Raw genomic sequence first — 12,546 nt, 5'->3', positions numbered from 1 at the left:
CATATTTTTAGTTTCTATTTTGTTGCTCATTTTTGTTACCTTTTCTTGCAATTATACATTTCAGGAAGTCTTTCAATTTAAAATTCTCATATCGATCTTATTTTGAATCAAATATTGTGAATTTCTATTGAGATGAACCAAAAATAAAAAATCAATTATCTCTGTAGTTTTCAAAGAGAATAGGGGAAGGGTATGGAGGAAGAACACAATAGAGACCAATGAAGAAGATAGAGTGGAAAGACGACAATTGAATAATAATAAAAAAAAAGGGGGGAGAGAGAGAGGGATATATATATATATATATATAAATCTCTTTGATTTCAACAAAATCTTATATATATATATATATATATATATATATATATATATATATAGAGAGAGAGAGAGAGAGAGAGAGAGAGAGATATAGATTAGGAATGTGGGATAGATGGACAAAAGAGAGATTGAAGAAGAAAATACAAAAGAAAAAAAAGGAAATATGGATAAAAGGAAATATGACATAAAATTGGTTAATATCATATTTGAGCAAACGACCATCCGTTGAAAAGTTTAAGATATCTAGCTTATAAAACCTTAAAGCTCTAGTTATTATGTTCATATCATAAACACCCTATTAGAGATGCAAGTATGCTCTACACTCGCCTTAGTTATGAGGATCTTGTGTAACAAAATATATCTTACTATTGATCCTTGCTACGGTCCTTTCTATCATCAGATTATAGTTTTAATTGATAATTTGTGCCTTGAGATTTGTAAGCCAATGGATGGTGTTTTGTTATCTCAGTTTGATGATTCAATTAAGACTATATCTCATGGTATGGAAGGCTCCTGGCCAGCTTGGTAAAACAACTTATGTCCAACTTGTAACACATTTTAAAAATAAAATACTTAGTCATTTACTTCGAAATTTATGCTTAAGTTGGAGGAAAATAAGTTTAGTTCTCAATAAATTAATAATCATTTAGTTCTCAAAACTCTATACATCATCAATTTTCACTCAATTTTAATCCAAAAACCACTTATGTTAACATCCAAATTCATACTATTAGGTTCTTCAACTCAAAAATCTTTATAGCTTCAAAAGTTTCAAAACAACATCATTTACATAACTTGAGAACCAACCTCCAAAGCTAGTAAGAAAAACCCTATTTTCCTTAAAACTCAGTTTATTTTCAACAACAACAATACAAAAATGAACCTTACGTTCAAGGTATAAATCATTAACTACAACAGCATCAAGAGTTCACCAATGACCAAACAAATAATCACACCTTCAAAACATGAGAAAACAGAAAAAGAAAAAGAAAATCAAGATGTCATTGACAATAAGACAAACAAATATCAAACAAATATTTTTTTAAATCTCTTAATAATAAAACCATCAAAACTTTAATTTTAACAACATCATAAACACACAACACTAACATAAAATCCATAAGCACAAACATACCACTAACTTCATCCATCACTCAAGAAATTAACTCTCCACCACACTATCATGTATAACAAAAGAAAATGAAGAATAGGGGAGAGGAAGCAACCCACCTCTTGAAGTTAGAAGTAGAAAAGAATGAGATGGTGAAAAGCCTCTATCCCTCTTAGTCTCACTCTTCTCCTAGTTTTAGTCATCTACTTCTTCTTCTACTTCCTTTTGGTCACAAGCAAAACCCTCACATCCTCTCTCTCTCTCTCTCTCTCTTATATTTGTTTCTATTATAGTGATAAGTTTTAAAAGAATAAAAATAAAAGTAGGTGTAGATTATGTATACTGTAACCGTGTATCAAGAGGGAGAGTGAAAAAATTGACTTTCTTTGGTCAACTTAAATGAATGGTAATGTTGTGCCTAAGTTTTTTTTTCCTTACGGTTTTTACAACTAATTTCTCCTTATTACCTAATAATTTACTCTCAAAGCATTTACCAATCTAAATTATAATTTGTAAAATATTATATACACACTCAACATACAAGAAATTTTATACATACTTTAAAAAATAAATTAGAAGGTAGATTGAGGGATATTACATTCTCTCTTCCTTAAAAAAAATTTTGTCCTCAAAATTAAATAAAAATACCAAAGAGAAAAGATGAGGATACTTGTCCATAACATCAGACTCAAGTTCCGAAGTAGTCTCTTCAAATGACATTATTCCTTCCCAAATAATATTAACCAAAGAAATTGTATTATTTCTCAATGTTGAGACTTCGGTCAACGATTTGAATCGGTACAAGTTGAAATGTAAGGTTTGGTTTCAACTAGATTGACTCATGATTCAAAGTTTGAGATATGCCAATAATGTATTTTTTAAGTTGAGACACATGAAAAACATTGTGTAAACTTGACAAGGAGGGTGATAAAGCTAGTTGATAAGCTACCAGACCTATACTATGAATTAGGGGTAACTATAAGGAAAACGTGATCACCTTCTTCAAATTCTAAGGGTCTTCTCTATTGTCAACGAAACTCTTTTGTCGACTTTGAGCTACTTTCAACTAATCCCTTATCATCCCAATCTTTTACGCGGTTTCTTGTATGATTTCTGGTCTTAGAATTTTTTTTTGTCCTACCTGTGACCAAATAAAGGGGTTATGCATTTATGACCATACAATGTCTCTTAAGGGGTCATGCATATACTAGAGTGGTAATTGTTATTGTAAGCAAATTCCACTAAAGGGAACTTGACATCCTAACTACCTCTATCCTCTAGGATACAAGTCCTCAACATATCCTCTAAGGTGTGAATGGTTTTTTCAGACTAACTATCAATCTAAGGATGATAAGTTGTACTAAGATTTGATTGGGTTCCAAAGGCTCTATGAAATCCTTTCTAAATTGGGAGGTAAACTAAGGATCTCTATCTAACACAATGTTAGGTGGTACTTTATGCTATCTCACAATATCTCTTATGAAAACCTTGGCTAACTTAACAATGTTAAATGCAGTTTCACAAGTAAAATATGTCATGACTTGGTCAACTTGTCAACTATTTTCCAAATAGAATCATATCCCCCTTGAGTATGTTGCAATTCTACAATAAAGTCCATGGGTATATTATTCCACTTCCACCCGGGGATTTCTAAAGGTTGTTGCATACTTGTTGGTTTTTTATGTCAATTGTAACTCGTTGGCATACTAAACATTGGGATACATACATGGCTATCTCATCCTTCATTCTAAACCAACAAATATCCTTCTTAAAATCATGATACGTCTTGGTAGAACCATAATGTATCGACAATTCACTCTTATGGACTTCCTCTAATATCAACTTCTTAGCAATGATCATTTGGAAAACAAATTCTCTCTTTCTAGACAATAGTCTCATATGAGGCAACCGAAAAATCAATTTGGTGCTTCTTTGATCGTAATTCCCCATCAAGGTCCTGTGCTTGCTTAATTTGGGTATAAAGGTCACAAGAAATTTCCAAAGAGCACAAGAGAACTCCATCAACTCCTAGAATCATGTTCCAGTTAAGGTTTCTAAAATCCTATAACAAATTCATCTCATTAACCATCTAATGCGCTATATGGAAAGTCTTTCTACTCAAGACATCAACCACTACATTGGCCTTACTTGGATGATACCTCAACTCAAAGTCATAATCCTTTATTAATTCCATCTACCTTATTTGTCTTATGTTCAACATTTTTTTGATCAAAAAGATATCTCAAAATTTTCTGATCACTAAAAACCTTAAATTTAACTCCAAAAAGATAATGTCTCCACATCTTCAAAGCAAAAACTATGGTCGTTAACTCAAGATCATGGGTAGGGTAATTTTCATAATGTTGCCTTGGTTGTCGTGACGCATAAGGAACTACTTGATAATTTTGCATCAACATATTACTTAAACTTCTCAAGGATAAATCATAATAAACTTCAAAACCTAAGGTCTAATTTGGTATCACTATGATAAGTGCATCAGTCAAATGAGTATTTTACTCTTGAAAACTATTTTCACAATCTTTATCCTAAACAAAAGGGTGATCCTTATGGGTTACGTGAGTTAAAGGTGATGTTATAAGAGATAACTTCAAGATAAACCTACGGTAATATCTGTCCATTCCTAGGAAACTCTTAACTTCTATGATATTCTTTGGTTGTTCCGAATTAAGAATGGCTTCAATTTTTGAAGGATCAACTGATACACCTCATTGTAAATTTTCATGGCCCAAAAATTTCACCTCTTCCAAAACAAACTTATATTTACTTGACTTAGAAAACAACTTTTTATCTATAAGGATCTGCAACATTATCCTAAGATATTTTTTACGCTCTTATGGATTTCTAGAGTAGATGAAAATATCATTAATAAGGCTAAAGTAAAGAGATGAAAATAAAGCAAGTAAACATAAAAACATAACGACAAAACCAATTTATCTTGGTTCACCACCAACTCGGTAGCTACGTCTAATTCCTTTAACTTGAAGGATTTAATTCACTAATTCACCAACTGAATTAAACTTCCACTGAAAACCTACTAGTCAAATTGACTAGATTCAAGTATTCTCAACCTTCTAGCATAATACAGTTAAGTTGTTGATGGATGCAACCACTACTAGGGTAGGTTACTAAAGAAGGTTTAAGGGTTTTCTGAATAACTCTCACAAGAGGGTGTCTGCAATTTTGTATTCATGAAATTTTTTTCTCAACACTTATCCAAGATAAAAGGTAAAGAGCACAAGTGTTGAGACGATTGTAAATTGCTTTTTGAGGTACGTTGTTGCTTATTTTATCATTGAGAGTTTCACGTTCTTTTATAGAGATTTTTAGGGTTTCTGATCGTTGTCTTAATTGCAAGAAATTAACATGTATCATGAAGTTTCATATCAAATATTTTGAGATTGATTTACCATTAAACCTTGTCAAAAATATCTTTTAAATTGATTTTGTGATTCTTAATATGTAGACATAAAGAGCAGATTATATTAAGATCAAACTATGTTGAAAAGACCTTTAGAAAAATATAGATTCAAGGTGTTTAGTAGAGGAAGGGCAAAAGCTTCATATTCTTTAGAGCATTGACTATTATCAGAGTGTTAACTTATTAGAGCATTGACTATTGTTAGAGTGTTGACTTATCATAGTGTTTATTAGAGTCAGATGATCACTTGTTTGTCACACTTACTAGAGACAGATTAGTCAAATGTTTATTGTAGTCGTCAGAGCCAAACTAATCAGAGCATTGCTTGTATTACCAGAATCACCAGATGTGAGTTTCAGAGCGCATTCATCAGACTTAGAATACGAGAATCAAAATGGAGTCTTAGTGTTCCTTTAACTTAGATCAAACTTCAGATGATGCAGTGTGAACTCATAAAGAAAAACTTGTTCTTAAGACTGCACACTAATGCATAACATTAGTGCTTTAAATTATTCACACAAAATAATGTTGTTATCATCAAAATACGTAAGGCCATATTTCTTCAAACCAACTTGGTTCTAACATAAAGATATAACTCATGTAATCTGATGACTCTTCATCATATGCACATTTTTCATTGTTTTTAGTCTTATCTATTTGTGATTATTGTATACTTTGAAGAGTTAAGTGTTATATCTTGTTGATTCCAGTTCTTTGAGTTAATAAAATGTTTATGATTTTATTCTCTTGATTAAGTGGGGATTTTTTTGTAGTTTTACGTCGCTTTTTTTGTTTTAGTGCAGTGTTGAATTTTGGTAAGAAATCAACATGATATATGTGGAGTATTTCAACCATATATGGATTTGTAGATGTCCAATTGCAGTTAAATCAAGTGCAAATGAAAGCTAATATCCATAACTACAACCTTCATGAAGACATCGGAATTCAATTCAGACTCAAAGGAGGAGCAAAATGCAGAAAACATAAAATAGAAGAAGTTATGTGCTTGAAGCGCAACAGCTGTGCCTGAGGCACATTTCCACCCTGATGAATATGGTAATTCACACCAGAAGTGCATAAACTGCGCCTGGGGAGCATTTCCCCACTGATGAATCTGTTGATTCACGCTTGAAGTGCGGGATGCGAATCAGAGCTCATTAAAAATGCATTTTTATCACTTTTTATGGATCTTTTTAACTATTTGAAAAGTTTGGAGAGTTGTGCCCTAGGAGCGAAACTCAAAAACGACAGTTTCTAACATCATTAGAGCAGTTTTAACAAGAATCATTCATGAATCTCTCTTGTAAGTCTTCTCTAATCTCTATCTTTTCTATCTATGTAATGAGTAACTAAACCCTATTTGTTAGAGATGAGTATAACAAGATGAAACCCTTATTTTTCTGATATGATTTCTAGTTATATGAATGAGATTATTGAATTATTTTTCTAATCTCTATGCTTAATGCTTTTTATTTTTTGATCAACTTTAAAATGTTTTACGATTCGTATTTTCAAACGGGAGTGGACTATACGAATGCTTGAGATGAGAAATTCATGATATTGTAGTTTAGGGATAGATGCAGATCATGAAACCAATTAAATTAGTTGCATTAAGACAAAAGACCCTTTCAATGGGAGGATTATTTGAGTTGGATGGCCCTCCTTGTTTCTTCCTTAGGCAATGTTGAGTCGTATGCCCCAGTTCCTTACACTAGTAGCACATATTCTTCCCAACTAGAGATTCTCCCAAATGATTCTTCTTACACCAAGGACATTCCCACTCCCAAGGTTAATGCGAAGTTTGTAGATGCTTCCCTTTGTAGATTCTCCCAAATCATCTTCCAACTTTCTTTCGATGTAAAACTCTTATGGACTAGGGTACGTAGCATAACTAGTAATATCAAGTTAAGCCAATTAGCCTATGATCCCTGGCTTCAATCGACTTTAATTTTTTATTCTTCATCTTCCAATCTTCATTTAGGGCATAATCAACATGTACCTAGTACCTAGTTAACTAACCTTCAAACTTTGCCACGTATTCTACTGCAGACAGTTCCCCTTATTGTAGGCTCACAAATTTTTGCTCCTTATGCTTATTGGGAAATATTTGTTTAGGAAGGTCCTTTGAAAATTTTCCCAAATCAACGGTGTACCCATACTTTACAAGTATGTGAGTTGAAAATTCTACTTTTTGTTCATCTGAGGAAGGCATCATTTTAAAAATATTGATAATTGCATTTAACCATGCTGAGGAAGGCCTAAGGTTTGAGATTGTGATAATCACAAAAGAGTCGGTTCACAACCTCAAGAGGTGGTGGTGAAGGAGGATGAGCTGGTCTAACTGCTTGGGCTAGATGATTCACAAGGTTTATAGTGACTTCATTATGTTTTTGGATTGTATGCATCATTTGCTGTTTTATATAACCTATAGTTTTTTTTAAACTTTTTTCTGTAATGGTAAATACCACCAAAAACTAACACATATAACTGCGAGTTTTCAGGTTCTAAATTAGGACATAATGTCCAACCTAATAATATCAATATTTTTGGATTGAGTTAGTACTTAAGAAAACCTAGGAATTTTTATATAAGTGCAGACAATGAGGCATTGCTAAATATAACAGCTAAGGAACATGTGTTGCAGGAACCCCTTCATCGCCTTTAAAATGTAGTTGAATCTATAAATGTTGAACCTAGAACAAAAAATATGATAGTTACTCTATTTTAAATGTAACAATTTTTATCAAAATAAAGTTAACAAGTTTAGGAAACTTATATTTTTGGTTAAATAAGTGTATTAAATGTTTGTTATACTTTATTATGATTAAAATAATAAAAAATATAACATAAGAGGTTTTTTAGAGTAATTTTAATTTAAAATTGAGATATAGTATAATTTTTTTTTCATTCTTCGATATTGTAGGAGAGTAATAATGTTTAAAAAATAAGAGTAAAATTAAATTAACTTGCATACAACATTCTTTGAAAAAGTGATAAAATAATAAGAAAACACTCTTCAATGAAGTGAAAGGGAGTGATGTAGTCTAAAAGTTATATCGCAACAGCGAAACGTAGCTTGTGCCCAAGAGGCGTCAAAGAGGAAGTGCAGAAGCTCTTATGTGATGTATAAGCAATCCTCCTGGGGTTCTTTAAGAGTTGAATGAAATCATTTATATTTTGTAACCAACAAATTATTCAGTGTAGACAAGACTTTATGAGGTGACAAAGACATTTCAAAGATGAGACAATGTTTTACGAGTTGAGAATAACATTCAAGAAGGCGTTACATGTTGAAACAAAGAATAGTTCTAGATTAAATTAAAAAAAAAAAAAAAAAAAACCAAGTTGACCTCATACTCCTATATGTAGTCATGACCAAAGTAAAGAGAATTAGAAGACTTTGGTTGGAAAAAATACACTTTGTGTATTTGGGAAATTTCGTCTCTTCATTTAGGATTGTTCCAACCCTTTTGATCTTATCAAGAAACTAAGTTTTCTTATGGTGACCATTCTCCCAAGACTTATCATTCATCTTCTCCATAGAAACTTGATTGTGGCTTCTCCCTCATTTAAATCTTCTCCTTATTATAAGTCTCTTATATGTTGCCATTTTTGTTAATTGTTCTTACAATTATGTATTTTAGAAAGTCTTTCAATTTATAATTCTCACATTGATCTTATATAGAATCATATATTGTAAATTGCTATTGAGATGAACTAAGAATGAAAAACCAACTATTGGTGTAGTTATCAGAGAATGGGAGAAGGATATGGAGGAACAACACAAGAAAGATGAATGAAGAAGATTGAGAAGATAGATGACAAATGAATAAGAGAGAACAAAATGAAAAAAAAAATATATATATATATATATAGAGAGAGAGGGAAAAATAAGCTAACAAAATCATCGACGTTTCTGTAATTTTTCAAATATTAAGAAGAAAAATGACCGACTATTACAAATTTTTAAAACTAAATTTATTATTTTCTCAATTTTAAATTAAGTTAAAAACCTTAACATAACACCAAAGGATTATCACATCTATACTTTACCAAAATTATTTTTGAATTCTCAAACGATATTATTCCATTAAGGATGACATGATAAACATAACTTGGACTCGTGGATATTTGTCTGAATCCACTCTACCTTTGACAAAAGCTTGACCGAGTGTAAGCTTTTTTGAAATTTTAAGTTTGGGTGATGATGGAGTTTCAATACCCGTCCAACACGCACTCATACTTCCTTCCTACTAGTGTTTTAATTTTAATATATATAATGATTATTTTATTATATTTAACTTAATTTATAATTTTATTATTTTCATATAAATGATAGGGTTGAAAAATCAAATCCTATAAAGGGTGGGGGAACTCAGTTTTCAAATTCAATGGAATTTTAAAAGTAGGGTGGAGGAGACAAAACTTCTAACAATGAATAATTTTGTATTATGTACTTATCCAATACAAAATTTAAGAGCCAAATCAAATTTCAAACTATCCTTAAAACCAATCATCTTTTAACTATTTTTTCACATTAATCGATTAATGCTGCTAAACTATGTGACTAATAAAGTTTCTTATAAACTAAATGATTCTAATTTTTTTATTGTTAATTGATTAACACATTATATTAAGTCAACCTTCTTGTGTCTCGCTAACTTAAAATATCTTTTCACTAACTCTAGCTACTATAATGTGTTTTATACTTTTTCATAATTCTAACTACTATAATGTGTTTTATACTTTTTCATAACTCTAACTATTATCAAATCCTACAAGCTTGTTAATATATATATATATATATATATATATATATATATATTATTTGTGTGTAAAAATAATGATAAATACTATTAGAAATTCACACACACATCAGTGAATTCCGAATTCGAATCCAAGACATAATGTCAACTTTAACAATATCGACATTGTCGATTGAATTAATAACACGAAAACACAAGCTAAATACTATTTTGTTACCACCTTCTTTTTTCAGCCACAATTCAAAAAATACCTCAGTTATGAAATTAACATTTCAATTTCTATGGTTCAAACGTAATATATTTGTTATATATTAAACCATATAAAAATATATATATATATATATATATATATTAATATTAATATTAATGTACCATATATTGTTATAGTATTTAATAAAATTTGTGTATTGATTCAATATATATTAATGTGACATATATTGTATTTTCTATTAATTATTAATTTTTTTATAATCTTAAAATATTAGATGATATTTGACAATATGAATTTAGAGATCTTGTGATAAGAAATTTTTTTACAAAATAAATTTTAAAATTAATTACTATATTTTAATTATTGTTATTATTTATTTGAATTGAAATTCAAAAATAAAAAAAGTAGAAATGGACAGCAAATTGGGTATATGAAGGGGTCAAAATGAAATTTTCTTAATTGAAAATTCCTTACATTATCGTATACAATACATTTTATTTATAAATATTACATTTTGATATTCCAGATTAATTTAAAGACTTTCTTACACAGATTACCATAAAAATAACTTAGTATATTATTATTATTATTTATTACAATTGAATTTAAAAAATAAAAAATTCGAAGGTGATGGATATTAATTTACATGTATAAGAAGGCGTCACTTGAAAATTATCTTTATTAGAAATTTTGCTTTATCATAGATAATAAATGTGTATACATACTTTAAAATATTTCAAACGTTGAATTCTTTTTCTTTTTGAAAATTAAAAATGTTGACTATTTCTTATATATAGAACAAACATAAATACTTTATTTATTTGCCATACTATTAAATAGTTTTTTTTCATTGGTTGTTTTTATATAAAGGCTTGATTTTTATTTTAAAGAGTTAAACAACAAGAATAAATCATAATTTTGCTATTGATATTGAAACTATTTAAGATGGTTAAGTTTTCTGCCTTGCTAATTATCGTCCTTGCCATTATTTATTCAGGTATACAATTTTTTATATCAAATTTCGTAGTATATATGTGAGTTGGCAGTGCTTATTAGGTTAATTTAACAAATTGAAATTTTGCCATGTTAATTGGGTATAGTCATTTTAAATGTTACATATTCCAAATTGAATTCTATAAAAATAAATTATCAATGGTTTAGGAATAGTGTTCATGTCGACATCTAAATATGTGATCTAATTACCAAATATATATATATATATATATATATATTATATTGTTTGTTTTAAAAATTATATATTTTATATTTTAATACTTAATGAAGACTTTATCTCTCAATTGTTTTAAAATTTTCTTTTATTTTTTTATTTTTTACTAATGTGTTTTATTTTTGCAGTTATACCTATGACAAATGGTGCAAATATACAATCAAATACATGTACTGTGAAGATCGATGATCGTATATGCTACGTGCTAGCATGCAGACTGTGGTGCCATATTAAATATAATGGCCGAGGAACATGCGTTGATGGAACTCCTTCGTTTCCTTTAAAATGTAGTTGTTCATATAAGTGTTGAATAGAACAAAAAATATGATAATTGCTCTATTTTAAATGTAAAAGCATTTACCAACATGATAATTGCTCTATAGTTAATAAATTTACGACACTTAAATTTTGAGTTTAAAAAGTGTGTTAAAGGGATAAAAGAGAAATGAAGGAAAGAGAAACAGAGAAATAAAAAAATGTTTATTAATAAAAAATTAACTTTTTCAAAATGGTCATTAAAAATAGTCACTTAATGTCAAAATAGTTTATAAAAATAGTCATTTAACTCATAATTATTTTAGACATAATGGTCTCTATTACGTAGAATTGATATTAGATTCTCATAGAGTGTCAAGTAAACCGTTAACATATCACCTCTTATCTTTTAAAGAAAAAGAGGGAAAAGAAAGACGGAGTGATAAGAAATGAAGAGTAAATAGAAAAAGTTAAGAAATATATATAGATAGGAATAAAGATGAGCAAAATAGAGATCGAATATAAAGATATAGAAGGAAAAATTGATTAAAAGTGAAAGGATGAAAAGAGATGGAGAGAAATTAAAAAAAGAAATTATAAAAAAAAGGAACTATTTCAAAATGACAGTTGAAAATTATCACTTAAGGTCAAAATAGTCCAAAAAAACAATCATTTAACTCATAATTATTTTAAGTCAAAATGTCTCTATTACATTGATCTATAGAGTGTTATATAAATTATTAACATGTAACGAACGTCATGTCCTTTAATGAAAAACAAATAAAACGAAAAAATTATTTTGATGGAAGTTTTTTAATTTTATCAATGTATTTGTTATTTTGTAAATATTAAGCAAAAAAATGATCAACCGTTAAAAATTTTAGGACTAAATTGATTATTTTCTTAACCATAAAATAACTTTTTAAAAATCTTAACATAACACCGAGTGTCACAATTATACTTTACCAAATACAATTTCATTAAAAATTTATTGTTTTACTAGATTTAATCCTTAATTGAGTTTTATATAACGAGGTTTAATATACTAAGTTATGACAAATTATATATATATATATATATATATATGTTTCTCAAATTTAAAACGATCCCTAGACAATATGTTTCTCAAAACTATGTTATTTTCAACCAAGGATTGACATTTGGACTTGTGGATATATGTGTGAACTCGCTCTACTTTGGACAAAAGTTTTAATCGTGTGC

At 29.0% G+C, this 12,546-nt stretch overlaps 1 long non-coding RNA gene across 1 annotated transcript; it reads right to left on the bottom strand.

Annotated features, from left to right (window-relative positions):
* Positions 1 to 1,131: 1,131 nt before the first annotated feature.
* LOC113784565 (uncharacterized) lies at positions 1,132 to 1,732 on the bottom strand. The gene is made up of 2 exons (XR_003470634.2): positions 1,546 to 1,732; positions 1,132 to 1,271 (listed from the first exon to the last, which is right to left on the bottom strand). It is a non-coding gene; the product is annotated as an uncharacterized lncRNA (long non-coding RNA).
* Between the last annotated feature and the right edge of the window lie 10,814 nt (positions 1,733 to 12,546).

Source organism: Cicer arietinum, chromosome 4 (genome assembly GCF_000331145.2).
Source record: "Cicer arietinum cultivar CDC Frontier isolate Library 1 chromosome 4, Cicar.CDCFrontier_v2.0, whole genome shotgun sequence".
NCBI classification, from domain to species: Eukaryota; Viridiplantae; Streptophyta; class Magnoliopsida; order Fabales; family Fabaceae; genus Cicer; species Cicer arietinum.
Note: the sequence above shows the minus strand (reverse complement) of the source record. Positions and strands in the feature narration are given on the sequence as shown.